The following is an 18,138-nucleotide window of genomic DNA, read 5'->3' as shown; positions in this document are numbered from 1 at the left end:
CAGTGACACCTAGTGAAGGAAAGTAATGTTCACCTCAAAGTTTATAGCACTGGTGATCTTGCAGGCATTGGTGGTGCCTCATAAACTACTTAAGTAATGTCACCCAGGCAGGACTAAGAAAAACTATAAGACCTTCTGACCAATCGACCGCAGCACATAACCTCAAACTTAGGAATCTAAGACTAGGTGGCCAATTCAAGGGAGTACTGGCAGAGAACTGCACTTGGTTTCTGACTTGGGAGGGAGGGGCATAGTCACTGCTGTTGGGGAACAGGCAGCTCTACAGTTGTCCAAATGACTTGGCTGTCTATAGTCAGATATAGGCTCAGGAGTGCACCAGGGATTGCTTGAGAGACTGTTGTACTTTTATAAAAAAGAAGTAGCACCACCTTACCCTGGAAGCAGCTCTAAGGCTTGGTCAGAAAGTATCCAGTGTATAAAGATGTTTAGTTAATAACGCTTAATTGACTCTAGAGTTGGGGAATGAGCTTGGGTAAAGTTAACTGGTAGGAGGAACAGGTTAGGATTGAGAAGCAGAATGAGAGAAAGATGAGAAAGGAAAGTAGTTTTTGGAGGGTATTTTGAGCAGGGCAAGTGGATGAGCCACAAAGTCAAAGTCAAGTCAAGTTGGGGAGCATGCACTGATAGAGTGCGTTGCCGCACCCACTACACGTCGAAACAGCTCGGGTTCCCAGTTGGCAACCCCCCAGGCAGACATGCGGTCCAGTCCTACCCTCCGGAAATGACCCTCTATCTGCCTCAGCCAGGTGTTAAATGGGCGACCCCTTGGCCTGTTCCAGCCACTTGGGTCCCCAACAATGATGATCTTATGAGCCAGATCACCCTTGGGGAAATGCGCCACATGGCCGTAGTGGTTTAACTGACGCTCCCTCACAATGCAGGTAATGTGCCTCATTCGGGACTCCATGTCAAACAAAGTCAAACCAACGGTACCCAAGGATTTTCCTGAGAGACACAGTACCAAAGGAGTCCAGTCTTCATCTCAGGTCACTGAATAGCGTCCATGTCTCACAACCATATAGTAAGATAGGAAGCACCAGGACTCTAAAGACTAGGACCTTTGTCCTTTTGCATAGATATCGGGAGTGCCACACACCCCTTTCCAGCGACCTCATGACCCCCCCATGCTCTCCCAATCCATCTACTGACTTCACAGGAGGAGTCACCAGAGACATGAATGTCACTGCCAAGGTAAGTAAACCTCTCAACAAGGTCAACACTCTCTCTGCAAACAGACACAGTGCTGATGGCTGTGCCCAAGAGGTCATTAAAGGCCTGGATCTTGGTTTTTATCCAGGACACTCGCAAGCCCAGACACTCAGACTCTTCACTCAGTCTCTCGAGTGCCCCCGATCAGAGCCTCCATTGACTCCGCAAAGATCACAGCATTGTCAGCAAAGTCAAGATCCGTGAATCTTTCTTCACCAACAGATGCCCCACAGCCGCTGGACCCCACGACCTTGCCCAACATCCAGTCCATACAAGCATTGAACAGAGTAGGAGTAAGAACACACCCCTGACAAACCCCAGAATCAACTGCGAAAAACGCAGAGGTCCTGCCTCCACTCCACACAGCACTCACAGTACCAGTGTACAGGCCAGCCATGATATCCAGCAACCTTGGGGGGATCCCGCGAACCCTTAGGATGTCCCACAGGGCAGCTTGATCAACTGAGTCAAACGCTTTGCGAAAATCGACAAAGGCTGCAAAGAAACTCTGCCGATATTTGCGTTTGCGCTCTATGAGAACCCTCAGTGCCAGGATGTGGTCGATAGTAGACTTCTTAGGCATAAAACCAAACTGTGCCGGTCACTGATAGGTGAGCAAGTGATCACGGATCCAATTGAGGACAACCCTAGCAAGGACCTTACCCGGCACCAAGACCAGTGTTATCCCCCTGTAGTTGGTGCAATCCAGCAATCACCCTTCCCTTTCCAGATAGGGACGATAAGTCCTGTTTTCCAGTCAGTTGGGATGATGCCAGTCTCCCAAATGGAAGCAAAGATTGCTTGCAATGCCAGGAGGACAGCCTTACCACCAGCCTGGAGAAGTTCACCCCGGATACCACAGCATCCCTGCAGCCTTTCCCCCCCTCAGCTGGTTCACCACCTGTGCAATCTCAGTGAGATTGGGTGGTTCACAGCTAATTGGAGGATCAGCCTCAAGAACCGTGGACCCAGAGATATTCAACGTCCTAGCTGGAGGATCAGCTTTGAACAACTGCTCAAAGTAACCAGCCCAGTGGGTCACAACTGCAGTGTCATCCGTAAGGACCGTTCCATCAGCTGCCCTGACTGCGACTCTCCGAGGAACAGATTCAGATGTGCGTAATGCTTCGATTCCTCTTTAAGCAGGACGTGGGTCGCTAGACCACAGATGGTGTGTCACTTGCTCACAGATTCCTTTAACAAACACCTCTTTATCTGCCCTCAGAGCCCTCGCAGCCATCCTTCTCAGTTCCCGGTACAGACCAGAGTTGCCATTGAGCCATGTGCTGGGATTCTTCTCGATGATATCCAGGGTGCCCTGCGAGATGAAACACCTCCTTCTGGGGACACCGGTAACACCAACACAACCCTCAGCAACCTTCAGGGTCTTGTCACGGAAGGTCTCCCACATCACATTAGGATCAGCAGTCGTATGATGATGATGAGCCACCCCAGCAAAATAATTGATACATTAAGATTTAGCATGGGAGCAGGCCCTTATGTTTTCTTTTGCCTTGCTTTCCATTTATTGATCTCCTATACACATTCCTTCCTTGATTACTTAACACTAGAATTACCAGAGCCTACGAAAAAACTCATAGATCCGGCCCACCTTAAATCGCTTCTTAAATCCGTTCACACCTCTCCGCCAGCATCCTTTGTCCTCTAAATGTGCTGATAAAAGACAAGCTGCCAGCAGCCGGCTATTCCATCCCCCCACCGACTTAGAACGTGAGCGAACTTTTCCCAGCTCATGCCTTGATTGATTATCTGGGAGTGAAGTGGAGTTTTACAGTGGAAATAATAGATAGTTATTTGGAACACACGCATTTCATGCGTGTTCCGTTTCTAAAGTAATCTGTGTAAACACATTGTTAAAACAGAAACTTTTTCATATTTTAGTAATAAATGTTACAAAATGTAGTAGGCATAAACTATGGAATATGTAAAGCCCGAGTTCCAAAGATCAAATAAACACTTTCACAAAAGCTTCAAGGATGATACAACAGCTTCTGTGGCGTAGTGCGTTAAGATTTGCCTCTTAGAGCACAGCAACTTTGCCTTGCCTCATAGATGTGAGTTCGATTCCCCGCTGGGGATGAAATGTTGCTTTTTTTTTTTTCTTTTTAACCTCAAACGGACATAAAATTTATAAATTGGTATGCACTGTCAGTTAATGAGATCGTTATATTTTCATGTGGGATGCTCCTTTTAAAATATTTTTTTAACAATTGAGACTGCAATTAACAGGAACAACTGTCCTTATAACTTATTTTTAAGATCCATAACACACAGACAGACCGAGCACTGCGTAATAGAGAGACAGACAGGCAGAGATATATAAATAAACAGGGAAGGCACATGTACTGAAAGAAAAAAAAGATCAACATGTGCGTTGTTCCTGCAGCACTGAATAAGCTCAGGCGCTCTAACGTCACCCCTCCCCCCCGATCTTAGTTGGATCGGGGGGAGGGGTGATGTTAGAGCACGTGAGCTAACAATGTGTTTACACAGATTACTTTAGAAACGGAACACACATGAAATGCGTGTGTTCCAAATAACTATCTATTATTTCCACTGTAAAACTCCACTTCACTCCCAGATAATCAATCAAGGCATGAGCTGGGAAAACTTCGCTCACGTTCTAAGTAGGTGGGGGGATGGAATAGCCGGCTGCTGGCAGCTTGTCTTTTATCAGCACATTTAGAGGACAAAGGATGCTGGTGGAGAGGTGTGAACGGATTTAAGAAGCGATTTAAGGTGGGCCGGATCTATGAGTTTTTTCGTAGGCTCTGGTAATTCTAGTGTTAATTGTGAATAAATGACTGTTCTTCATCTACTATGCTTTCATTACAATTCAATACAATTGTTTAGGTGTCTCATTTACGAGATCCTTTCAGTGTACTGTAAATCATTTTGTGATACTGGACACCATTTATAGTGACATATTAAATATACAGATTGAGAGCTTAACAGCAACCACAATTTTTAAAATATACATACAAACAAGAAAAATTAAGGCTAAAGTAAAATAAACCAACAAACAATGCACAAAAACATAAGGGCTTCAGTGCAGACATTTGAGTTAAATGTTTACCATTTTACTGCATGTTGACTTTTTTAAATGGTTTAAATGTCCATTACTGTTAGGATGCTCAATAATGTGTCAAATTCCTTGTTATTTAGAACCACTCTGGTTGATGATAAGAAAGGGGTTCAAGGTGGCAATGATGATCAAAATGTAATACAATTCTAAAGAGCAAAAAGCTGACTGCTTACTCATATTTCTGCATTCAAGTCAAAACAGATGACTGACATCCTGGATTGCCTGTGTGGAGGAGTCTTGACAAGCAAATCCGGGATAACGTCCATATTATTGACTTCTAATCTATTATGTATGGCATCAGTTGATGACATATAGACTTAGCAATGGCCTAATAATAGGTGAAACCTTTCTGCACTCCTTGTTAGAATGAAGCCCCTTTTCAATATCTGTCACTGAGTTGCAGAATTAAGACACAACTTTTCTATGTTTCTGATGTCAATCACTGAGTACGTGTTCTGCTTGCAATTAGACAGCATAATGTAAATAACTGAACCCTTACTGGATACACAAAAAAACCCAGATTACATCTAATATAGTCATTCTGTTGGCAGAAAATTCAAAATACCTTAAACAGCAAAAAAGACATTTCATGTACCACATAATATTAATTTCTTTTTATCTAACCTACAACCTAAACTATAAGATATAAGATAATGTGTTAGAACTTTGTCAACAAAAAGCACAAAAACAAATGTTAAAGAGTGATCTATTTTATGTTGACAGATACGTCTAATCTCATTATAAAATGTGTATTTTAATTTCTGTATTAACATCATATAGAGAATGCTGATAGCTGCTCTTCAAGACAATAAATAAAGTTTCTTTCTGCATTCTTCTGAATATCCACACTGTATGATTTTTCTAATGCTGAACATTCAAACTAATTTCATCTCTTTGCAAATATAGAGAGATAGTTATCTTTGTATCTGCATTTTAGTCTCAATGTCAATCCTTATACTCAATGAAGTGAGACTTGGCATGTTATCTTTTTTTAGTACTAGATAGGTGAATGGTAGATAAAAATCATAAAAAAGGTAAACCACATTTAGCTTTAGTTATGTCAGCATTTATACACCTAATCCATTACAGCCAGGGCCCTTCTCTTTAAAATTAATGACACTTGATTGCAAGCTTGCAAAATGAAGTCTTACAATAAATTCTTCCATAAGGAAGGAGCATGATCAATTTTGCAGTAGGATAACTGCTAAATTTTAGCCATGGTAGTTTCACTTAATTTTCTTTTTCTTTCCTATTCACATTACTCAGCACATAAAAAATTAAAGTTTCTAGTTTAGCAAATATGAACATCTATAATTTATAACTTATTGCCATATTGCCAACACTGAATTTAGAAAGATGAGTCCTATGTTGTTTTATAATTTCATATCATTCTTTACAATATATTAAAACTTTGCAGAGTTTCACACATGATTTTTACTCAGTCATAAACTGGATCTTTCAAAAAGGGGAACCTGAAAATAACTGCAATGGCTTCAAAGTCTAGAAGCAAAAAGGTCCCTGTGCATTCTGAAATCGTTCACTGTCACTCATGATATTTTAGTGCACCGCAGAGAAACATAAAGCCTTTGCCAAATTACAAATGTGTTTCATTCACTTCATACTTTGCCATTAGACATGTATCCTCATTTAACAAGCCATGTATGCTTTAGATATAATTGTTCTCTAACAATTTTACCTCCAAGCATGCTTGCATCAGTGTCTCTGCTTTGCAGAGAATTGTGTGACTAATAAGGATTAATTACCTTTTCCAGTACACTTTGCAGAAGAACAAGGGCACTGTGAGTCATAATATTTTTCAGACTGCATTTTATTTGCTTGCATATATTATATCTTCAATGTCTTCTAATTTCTAATTGTTTCCCCCATGTGCTCCAGTTTCCTCCCACAGTCCAAATACCTGGAGATTAGCTGAACTGATGTTGTTAAATTGGCCCCTGTGTGTGTGCGTGTGTGTGTGTGTGTCTTGTGAGATTCTTTCAACTTTGTGCCTTATACTTAATGGGACAGGCCCCAGCTTCCCTGTGACCCTGTCCTGGATAAGCAGGTTAAAAAAATTGGAGGGAGGATGGATGGAAATACTGAGGTTACATTGTTGTATGTCATCACAATTTGTCTGAAGTTAAAGTATGATGACATTTCTGCTGTGCCTACTTTTCAAATTTATTTTTGAAAATCCTTCTTAATTTACTTTGTAGTAAAGAGAAGATGAGAATAGTTCCAAAACAACAAAAGAGTTCAGTTCACCAGGGTGTGGTGATTTCAGAAACATGATCTTAAATACTCAGTATCCCATTGAATTCTAAATAATTCTACTTTCAATAGCAGTAAAAAACAATATATGTGAGTATGCAAGTGTATGGGAGGTCTTTTTTACTTTTTTTTGTTCATGTCTGCATTTGCCATATAGGAATGCTTTTATAAGTTGTGGCGGACAGCCGAGGCACTTGCCTGGCTCGGACGTCTCCACGCTGGGAGGACTGGGGGAGCCAGCCTATCCAGAGCGTTACCTTCCCCAGAGAGCAAGATGGCAGCCCCTTGGGTTGCAGCGGTGCCTAGGACTCCCGCAGGGCTTCATGGGAGTTAGGGTTTGGTGCAGCCCTGTTGGGATCCATGGGTGTCACCACGGGGTGCGGTAGCTGCTGCCCTACAGAGCAGCTCTTCCTCCACACCCGGAAGTGCTGCCGGAAATAAGTCATCAAGCACCTGGTGCACTTCTGGGTGCGTTATAAAAGGAGACAGCAGCCACTACTCCAGGAGCCAGAGTCGGGAGGAAGAAGACAAAGCCTGAGAAGGAGTGGAGGAGAAAGAGGAAAGAGCAAAGAAAGAAGAGAAATGTGTGCTGTGTGGTTTGAGACTGTGTTGAGCTTGTGGGCAACAGGGAAGGCGTTGCCCACAAGGTAACAGAAAATAAAAATTCTTGTGTGCTTTGAACCCATGTCCTATGCCTGTTTGTGTCAGGGCTGGCCTTTACAAAGGTTTTAGTGTAAAAAGTGGTCATGCAACATAAATAATAATATCAGAGACAATGAAGGTTAAAAAGTATCTCAGTTATGAAGATCACTCTATAAATTCTAACGACAATAATAATACAATTTTCTTATAAATGTCTTTCATGACACTGTACATAAATATGTTACAACAAAATCATAGTAAAACAAAAAGATAAGACACTCAAAATTTAAAAAGATAAATTAAAATTAAATAAAAATTAAAAAAAGATAAACAAGATGGTCAAAATTACAATAAAACACAATCAAAATTTACTTTTAAAAGCAGCAATCCTGGAAGACTGTGGAATGTAAAGAGGTAGAGAGTTCCATAGCTTAGAACTAATAAAATCTCAGTCTTCAAGTGACTTAAATATACAGAACAAGTAATCCCATCCATACTGGCTGAACACAAATTATGAAAGATAGACAGGACCTTTGCCATAGAGAGCTTTATCTGTTAGCAAAAGAAGCTTCCAAGATATCTCATATTTAAGAGGCACCTAGTGTAAGAACATACTGTAAGTGAGGCAGGTATATATTCCTCAGCTTTTGTTAAAATTCTCACTTACAAATTCTCCAAATTTTTACATGCTTTAAGCTGTTCAAGACTTTGCCTGAGGCACCAAAAAGTACAGCATTACAAAAATCAAGCCGAGAGGAGACAAAAGCACAAATAAGTGTTTGAGCAGCATGATCAGTAAGAAATGGTCCAATTCATGAAATGTTCCCCATCTGAAAGTAAGCAGGTATGGTGACCTTGGTGAAATCCAAGCTACTGTAATATGACAATCAAGTTCCGGGCTTTGGAAGAAGGATCTTATAACCACTGATATTAGATCCCTAAAAATGTATGAAGACTCTTAGAACTTATAATCAACAGTGCTGTCTTGACAAATAAAGTTTTGCACCAATATGTACAATTCAAATTGCAGCAAAAGTGACAAATGCTATTTAACTAGGTACTACCATAAGAAACAAAATAATACTGTACATGAACCATTTCCCATAGCTCATGTCTTATGGCAGGACTGAAATTAGAGAGACTAACTATTTTGGGTGTTTAGAACATAAATGATACTTACAGTTTCTGTGATTTACAACTGGATTTTATTCATTTGTGTTTTGTTAAATGCTAAAATTATTCATCCATTTAATATTCATTAATTTCAAAGTTGTCCAAGGAAATATCACTGAATCCCTTTATTAAATGTCATGAATTCAAGGTGTTATCACGAATGGCATCAGTATATCATCATGCAAAAAATGAAACATTTTGTGCAGTCAACCATTCTTAAACTTGCAGGCCTTAAGCCATCTATCTCTGCCTCTTACAAAAGTTTGCCAGTTCATTTTTATCAATTGTTATGGCACACGAAAGTGAGGTAAAATAAGGATTTGCCAAAGGATAAAGAAATTAACAAGCAAAATGCATGGTCAGAAGTGTCAAAGGTAAAAACTGACCATAGCAAAACCAAAACACAAACATAAGTCAACATCAAACAGAAGAAAGCTAGTGTCCTAAACCAGGGGTCCCCAACCACCGGTCCGCGACCCACTACCGGGCCGCAGCCGTCTGACAGCCGGGCCGCGAGAGAACTGCCGGCAATGGAGACTCACTCAGACTTTTCAGAACGCTTGGCGGGCGGGGCTTTGCAGCAGCGCAGAGAGAGGAGAGAGACCGAGGTGAGAGAGTATTACAACAAAGTATTTTTATGGTCCCGACAGTTTCCCCATATGACACGAGTCTATAGAAATCTCGTTACTACGAAGTACATTCAGCAGATGCTTTCATTACAACGAAGTGACCTTGAAATGCTTGAATGAATCATCCGCAGAGCAGTTAGATCTGTGGTCGCAGCTCAGTTGTACACATTTACACAACGATCCCCAAACAGAAACATTGTAAAAAAAAAATTCTCTTTCTTCGAACCATTCCTCGTACTGTTGTTTTTTTTTTTTTTTTGCTGTTTTTGTTGTCTGTGGTTTTCAGTGATACCTTTTGCTTATTGCTTGTCAACATTTGAAAAACATCCATTGGAATTTAACTAATTGTCACCCTCCTATAGAAATGGCAGACATGAAAAAAAACGATAACAGTGTTAATGTTTGTGATGTGCAATCTGTTGGAATGGCAAATGCAAAGCATATGTCTTTGTTATATGCAAAAAAAGATGAAAAATCTCGGGTTGCAAACGTATGCGAACTGCTTAATAACTCAATAATAATAGAAATGTTATGTAAATTGTGTATAAAACTTTCTATCTATATTACAACATACAAATATATCCATCCGTCCATTTTCCAACCTGCTGAATCCGAACACAGGGTCACGGGGTCTGTACAAATATATCTTTTTTTAATTAAAGAAAATGATCAGTTTCACCAATATAACCATAAATAATGTTGGCAATTATAATAAACAAGACTCTAGGCAAAAAAGATAAGCAGAACTCTTTTGATAGCACCAGCTGAATATAATCAGTTATAGACACAGCAAACCAATAGTTAATAACGGACATAATGATCCTTTTCTAAAAAATACCACACATAACAAGTTTCAATATCAATTTCCAGAAATTACAATAAGTATAATTTAAAAATCTTCCAATGCTAAGGTCACCACTTACGTTTGAGGTTGATAATCTTTTCAGTAATACCTGTTGCTAATACTACAGATCTGTTATAACAACACTTTTTTGTTCTATCTCTTGGATTACACAAGGGTTTAACCATTGCTGTCAAAATGGATTTCAATAGTTTGATGTGCAGGTGAGCCTTTTATGAATACTGCTTCATGAATATTTAAATTATGATTTTTCCTGTTTAATAAAAGCTGAAATGGAGCTCAGCTCGGAGGTAAAATTTCCATCAAAGAGCAGCGAGAAGGCAGTGGATTTCTGTGGCAATTAAAATAATGAAAACTGTACTTCTTTTACAACACTTATATTCAATAATATTAATCCTGGATTACATGCACATTTGGAAGTGGGAATGAGTATACTTTTGTCATTATTTGGATCTACTGCTAAGAAGCTGGAGGATGAGACGCAAGGCAAATGCTTTTTTATTTTAATCTCAGCCTATTGTTTGAGGGTTTACCAGGAAACTTTCACTTGGAACCAATGTTTTCCCCTTTTAAGAAAAATATTCTTTGATATAAAATGTTTTTTAAAAATGTTATCTAATTATGTTAACAATTATTTATTTGAGAGACTTACATTTTATTCAGTAAAACAGACATTGATATAGCTTGCTGCCTCCCAGCTTTAGAATCTTGAGTTCAGATCCTGACTTAGCTGTACATTTTTTTCTGTGATCTGTACCGCAAACAAATTGCCATGGTGAATGAATGACAATTGGTCTTAAATCAGTGTTATATGTATTAATTTACCCTTTAAATGCCAGGGCATAGGGCTAATTTTTTCTAACAAATCAGTGGCAACTTTATTACCTTTTAATTATGAACCTTTGATTAAACAGTTTATTTCATCAGCTTACTTTTTCTTCCCTGTCTACAGGTTATGAAATATTGAACAACAAATCCTTACCTCATTTATCAAGTTTGTACTTTATAAGAATGTATTAATTATTATAAACAATATTTTTTCAGATTTGGGGTTTTTCAATGTGGATGGTGGCATTTGGATAGACATCTTCAAGAGTTTTAACAATTAATTTTAGAAAGATTACAAATAGTAAAGGATTGCTGTACAGTTAAACTGTAAAACCAGCAATGCAAATGATGTACTAATACTCAGACCTTGAAACACTTACAAAACAGTAATAAAGTAGAAAATGCTGCATCATTAATAGTTTAGGGGGTAAGTCCAAGCCAAATTCTTTAGCCACACCTGCCACACATGCCCACTCACCTGTGTTGTAGTTGTGTCCATCTGCTCATGGAGATGGCTGTTTACTTTGGCAGCACCCAGCATTTTAAACTTTATGCCAAATATCCCACAGTACTTCTGAAGGCAGGCAATTCACATTACCCCCTAAACATTTAATAAACAGCCATGTCAGTGCACTTTCTCTCTTTTTGTGTTTGATTGACTGAAGTGCCTGGACAGCACTCAGGTCAAGCTTTGTTGATCAACGTTTATCTTCTTGGTAGGTTTGTCTTTATTCAACAGATCACAGTTCTCAACCAGTTTATAGACATCTTTATTAAAGCAGGAGACTTGTCAAGTTCTTTTTCTTTAATTGAGTGAAACCACAAGTATCCCTCACTATGGTACATGGAATGGGGCAGGGTCAGATGTAGGTGGGGTAGGTCGTCTGAGTGTTACCATATAAGGTATCACATTAGATGTGTATTTATTTATTCAATTCTCTAGTAATGATATCTTTTATTCATTCAATTTGGCAGTAATGATAATATTTATATATTTATTGATCACTGTATGAGAATATAGGGGTAAATCCCATTACAGTAATCCCTCCTCCATCGCGGGGGTTGCGTTCCAGAGCCACCCGCGAAATAAGAAAATCCGTGAAGTAGAAACCATATGTTTATATGGTTATTTTTATATTGTCATGTTTGGGTCACAGATTTGCGCAGAAACACATGAGGTTGTAGAGAGACAGGAACGTTATTCAAACACTGCAAACAAACATTTGTCTCTTTTTCAAAAGTTTAAACTGTGCTCAATGACAAGACAGAGATGACAGTTCAGTCTCACAATTAAAAGAATGCAAACATATCTTCCTCTTCAAAGGAGCAAAAAAATCAATAGGGCTGTTTGGCTTGTAAGTATGCGAAGCACCGCGGCACACAGCTGTTGAAGGCGGCAGCTCACACCCCCTCCGTCAGGAGCAGAGAGAGAGAGAGAGAGAGAGAGATAGAGAGAGACAGATAAAAAAATCAATACGTGCCCTTTGAGCTTTTAAGTATGCGAAGCACCGTGCAGCATAGTTAAAAGCTGCACACAGAAGGTAGCAACGTGAAGATAATCTTTCAGCATTTTCAGACGAGCGTCCGTATCGTCTAGGTGTGCGAACAGCCCCCCTGCTCACACCCCCTACGTCAGGATCACAGATAGCGCAAGAGAGAGAGAAAGAAAAGTAAGTTGGGTAGCTTCTCAGCCATCTGCCAATAGCGTCCCTTGTATGAAATCAACTGGGCAAACCAACTGAGGAAGCATGTACCAGAAATTAAAAGACCCATTGTCCGCAGAAACCCGCGAAGCAGCGAAAAATCCGCGATATATATTTAAATATGCTTACATATAAAATCCGCGATGGAGTGAAGCCGCGAAAGGCGAAGCACGATATAGCGAGGGATTACTGTATATCCTAGCAGTATGGCATCTGCCCTGTCCATCTTGCGTCCATCAGTGAATAACTTATCTTATATAACAAAACTTGGAAATCCACACCTTCCTCTTCCTGTGTCCTGTAGCAAGAACCCTCTTGTCTGTTAATAATTACACACTCCTTCACATTTGCAATTAATTCTTCACTGTGTGTCCATGTTCTGTTTAGGCAGCAGACAACTGTCATGCTCATAAAGCTACTATGTCACTGAATGCATATCCAAAATTTGCCCATGACGTAAACTTAGAAAAAAAAATTGTGCAGACAAATTAACAACATAGATCTTTTAATAACATATTACACACAAATAAATTATTAAAATATTTATTGGCAGTCTAAAAGCAGAGTCACATTCTGGACTTTTAAAAATAACTTGGCCAGAAATGTATTTCACTTCTTTAACAAAAAACATTTTACATCCATCCATTCATGACAGAATCCATCTGATCCACCAGAGTCTAAATTAACTTTATCAGATACAGGCAGAAATCAGAACATTACTCAACTTTGTCAGATGCAATGCATAAATCAAAATTAGAACCAAACAAAATAGTTCAAACTGATAAAAATGGTACAAGACACTGAAAAAATAACATTTGACCAACTTCAAAAAGCTAATGGCAAGAGAGTAAGGGAAAAAAAAATATAGGTTTACCGTATATGTAGTCTGCAGGTAGTTAGCAGTGTTGACCATAATCTAGCAAGCCCTACAGTTTGCATATTTTACAGAAAACTGCATTTACTGCTATGCTTTCTACAAAACATTTACACTTTCCTTATCTTTAAAAATAAAAATAGCACGATTGTTCTGAATATTTTAATTGCTAAACAAATCATCAGCTTGATGGTGGACCCAACTCTTCCTAAACTGCCACTCTCTTGAACTCTTCTCTGATTCAACAATTGAACTCAATCAAACATTAATTGCTTCAAATCACAGTTATTTGTTCAAATATTTGGTCATCAGGTTTTGCTTTGCCTCATTTCACAAGGCACTGTTACTTCAAAATTAACCACATAACTGTGCATGAATGATGTTTGCAAAGGGTGGGGATTAGTTTAGATTAATTAACTGAGTCACTTTAATGTCAGTTTTCTATGGATTTGACTATTTCTTTCAATACCAAGTTTAAATAATCAATTATCAGAAGGAGGGCCAGTGTGCTATCCCGTTTTGTGAAAATGAATGCTGTAACTTAAAAGCTTGTCTGCATCCATACACACTACCACCTCAGAGTGTGTGTGGACACCTCAGAGAGAAATTAGCCAACCAGACTATCGGCCAATGGTTTATTTAAAAAACAGAAACACCAGATTTTCGTTTCCACCCATTTTTATTTTATTTCAGTTATTTTTTGAGTATGCACTTATAATTTCAAATTAGTTTTCATTTTAATTAGTATTTTATTTTGTTTTTATTTTGATTAACAAAATGCCTTTTAGTCAATTTAGTTTTAGTTACAATTTTCATCAACAACAATAAAATTGTTACAGACATTTAGTAATTGCCACTGAGCAACCAGGTTGGAAATGCAAGCCTCCACCATAGAAAATACGAAAAGCAACAGTTTTAGCCAGTCATGCTAAAGGAAAATTCCTTTGACACAAGTGACTAGTTGGACCTTTGACAGCATGGGTATGTTTCACATACTATAGACTCTTGCCATTTGAGTTTAGCTACATAGTAAATAAACATTATTTAAAAAGGAAGTCATATCAAAAAACACTCCTAATTAAAATTTAATGGGGCAGCATAATATAAAAGAAATATATACTTAAAACTGCCTGCCTGTTTTTACTAAGACATCCTTAAATTTGTACCAGTACATGTTGTTATATCAATGGGCAATAATATTGTACTAATAAAAAGGAAGAAGACAGAGACAGGTTCAAAGTGATAAACTTTAACAGGTCCTTTTACTAAGATCGTTTCAGAGTACACGTTACACACCCTTATTATTATTATCTACTTCCTAATAGCTCCCCAATACCCATAATTCCTTAATACTATGGAATCCCCAAAAGTTCAGGCTTACAATACACTACACATGTAAATTAGAAAATGAGATCATATACAGTATAAAATTCCACTTTCTGTTTTATTCCATGATAACAGTTTACATATACGAAGTCTTATTTTCCTTAACCAGGTATCACTCATGACTCCTAATGATTAACTATTTTGGGACTTTACATAATACTTAATACTTCTGGCCCATACCATTTATCTGTATGCTGATTGATGTGTTTGAAATGCTTTATAGTCATTATATATAAATGATTAATGGCTGTATTCTGTTAGATTTCTTTAGTCTACCATAACAGTATTTTCTGCAACAATAGTCAGTCACCCAACTCGAAACACAACTAAAGTTGTCCTATTGTTTCTGTCTCATCAAAAATCCCACTTCTTTACCGAAACACCTCCTGACTCCTTTGCTTTTACAGTATCAGAGAGAATTACTACTGAGGTCAACAACTCCTTAGGTTCTAGGTGTTGCCATCCATTAAACCTCACTATTTAATAGGATGGCTACCCTATATTGCTTTAAGAGTGGCCGTCCCCTTTTGTCTTAACTAGGCCCTTATCAGTCATGGCTTCAGCTTGCCTACAACCACGTAGATTTCTAGATCAATAATGTTACCATCCTATAAGACGTCTGTGACTGTTCTCTTCTGGTGGCTCAGGAGGATTCCCTGGCTAACTATTCCCTGGTGGACCTATCTAGCAACACTGGTTTATAGAGAGCCTCATCAAGAAACCTAAAGGTCACCGATAAACCCCTGCCTCTTGGAATTTAAAGATCTTTGTAAATCTGCCAATGAAAAGCCACATACTGTATGTGGAATGCAGGGGAGTAAACACATATTAATTAGTATGTCTTTGAGAATGTCCTCACACAGCTCTTTAATCCAAATACAGAGGAATACCTTAGTGTGAAATATTTCAAGTAATTTTATCTCTCAAGGTTTTGGTTTTTGGTATATGGTGTATACCAGAATCTTCACACGTTCAATGTTATATATTGATTAATGTCATTGAAATTTGTGATGTATTATGCATAGAGTAGTGGGATAAGTGGTGCACAAGCGGACAAGACAAAACCTTTCATTCTGCTGGGATCCAGGCACTTCCAGGCAGGTGGCGCAAGTACATTGAGAAGGGTAATGGTGGAGACAACATTGAGAAATTACATTATCAGTTTTGTTAAGGTTCATTCCTTTTTCTAATAAATCCCATTTTCTAATGTTAGCTTGACTTCCCTTCATATATACATTTATAATCATAGTATTATTGAAGTCCTCAGCCATCCTGCACAGACACTTTACTTTCTCCTGTGCTCTGGCAAACACAACACAACCATTAGCACTTACACTGCTAGATTCAGGGACAGTTTTAATGGACAGGTCATAAGGCTGCTGATGTGTGCTTCTTTTACTTATCATCTGACATTGTTTTTGATGTAACATATTGTATTCATTTTCTGCGGTTGGTATTACACTCCTGAAACAAGTAAGAAAATGAAAATACACAAACATGCAAAATTTACAAATTCACTAGAGGTAAGATGCATTATTTATTCTCTTTTGCTGTGCAGGGTGACCATATTCAAAGCAAGTGTCATCAATGGAAATTAGACAAAGTGCATGCACGCCTTTCCACATTTATTTTTAAATTGCTATTTATTATCATTATTCAGCTGAATTTTACAATGGAGGAATGTTAATGAGCATCTAAAAAGTAGGGAGTCCCAAACAGTACTTCATTTTCTTCTCACAGAAAAGTAAGATGCACTTACAGGCACTCTCTCTCTCTCTCTCTCTCTGTATATATATAAATATATACAGTATATATATATATATTGTCACACACGTACGAGTAGGGGGACGTTGTGTGGACCAAGTAAAGGTAATTCCACACCAGGCCAGGGGGGGGGCGGGGTGCACTAAACCTTCTCCTGTTGTCTCTACAGACCAGCCGCGGGAAAACCTATTTGAATCAAGAAGGATGTCACTTCCTGTTCCGGCGCCTAGAAGGACGTCACTTCCAATTCCGGCGCCTAGAAGGATGTCACTTCCTGTTCTGGCGCCTAGATGGACGTCACTTCCTGTTCCCTACATCACTTCTGGTTACCCTACATCACTTCCTGTCTGACCACTTAAAACTGCCATCTTTTTCAATCTTGAGCAGTTCTGTCTTGGACTCAGTGCAATCAACAACTGTGTTGCATAAAAAAGAAAAACCTTTGCAGCTAGGAACATTATATGGGTGGCTGCCCCAAACCTTCCTTTACGTGTGTCGAGTCTGTTCTTTTACAATATATACATATATATATATATATATATATATATATATATATATATATATATATATATGTATAGTCACATATGTGTGAGTGGGGAACAGTTATCGCCACTCCACCCATTGCTAACATAATTTCCAGCAACCTCTGATGATGTCATTTCCGGTAGCCAAAATCCATCTTACCGCCACAAAAGTTTCTGTTCTAGACACCTTGACTCCACGTCTTTCTTTTTTTCACCATATTTAAGACCAGTATACAACCTGTTAGTCCGTTCAGTTGTGAACTCCGCTTATGTTAACTGTGTTTCTTTTACTTTTGATGATTTTTCAGTGTATAGGGTGGCCATCCCCAAACACATATATATATAAAGTTTTTTATTACTAAGTTTTAGACAACCTACTAGGTGTCATCATCAGTGGAAAATGAATGGACATATAGCAATCAAATGCAATATATAGCAAATAGGGAGGGGTGTTTTAAGGTGCGTGGTGAGGTTCAGGGGGTGTTGGTCATAGTTTTTTTTTATTATTATTTAGATATTCTTCTTTTTAAGCCTGCATATGCTTGTTTCAAGTCCAAGTGTCTGTTAATTGCATTTTCATTTGACAGCCATGATTCAGCCAGCTCTCTCTTTTTGCCAAATATAAAAAATTGACCACAGAGACGAGAAAATCAGTTAACAGCATTCCATGCAGTGCATGCCCAGCTGTACACATGGGACAAACATCTGAAACATTCACAACACATATACAGGAACTTTCACAATGCTGTCAGAAGGAAGGACCCATGGTCTCTAATATATGCACATACTTCTACTGGACACAAGTTTAAGTGGGCCACTGCAAGTCAAATTCAGGGCTAATATTCAGAGTGCCAGAGAGCTGGCTGAATCGTGGTTCTCAAAAGAAAGCTTATCAGACAATTGGACTGTAATCCAGCACAGGCAGGCTTAAAAAGAAGAATACACAAATAATAAAAAAGACTTTATGATCAACAACCTCTAAACCGCACCCACCTCCCCTAACACCACCATTTGCTATATATTGCCTTTGATTTCTGTATATCTATAATCATTCTCCTCTGATGATAAAACCAGGTAGGTTGTTGAAAGCTTAGGAATAAAAAACTGTTTTAAGATATGTGATTAATTTTCTCTCTTTGTGGATTT

General features: G+C 38.5%; 1 protein-coding gene across 4 annotated transcripts in view; it reads right to left on the bottom strand.

Annotated features, from left to right (window-relative positions):
- Positions 1–18,138, bottom strand: part of cntn5 (contactin 5) — a 1,396,083-nt gene that overhangs the window by 408,768 nt on the left and 969,177 nt on the right. The gene's annotated exons all lie outside the window — the stretch shown is intronic.

Source organism: Erpetoichthys calabaricus, chromosome 4, assembly GCF_900747795.2.
Source record: "Erpetoichthys calabaricus chromosome 4, fErpCal1.3, whole genome shotgun sequence".
NCBI lineage: Eukaryota > Metazoa > Chordata > Cladistia > Polypteriformes > Polypteridae > Erpetoichthys > Erpetoichthys calabaricus.
This window is presented reverse-complemented; position numbering and strand designations above follow the sequence as displayed.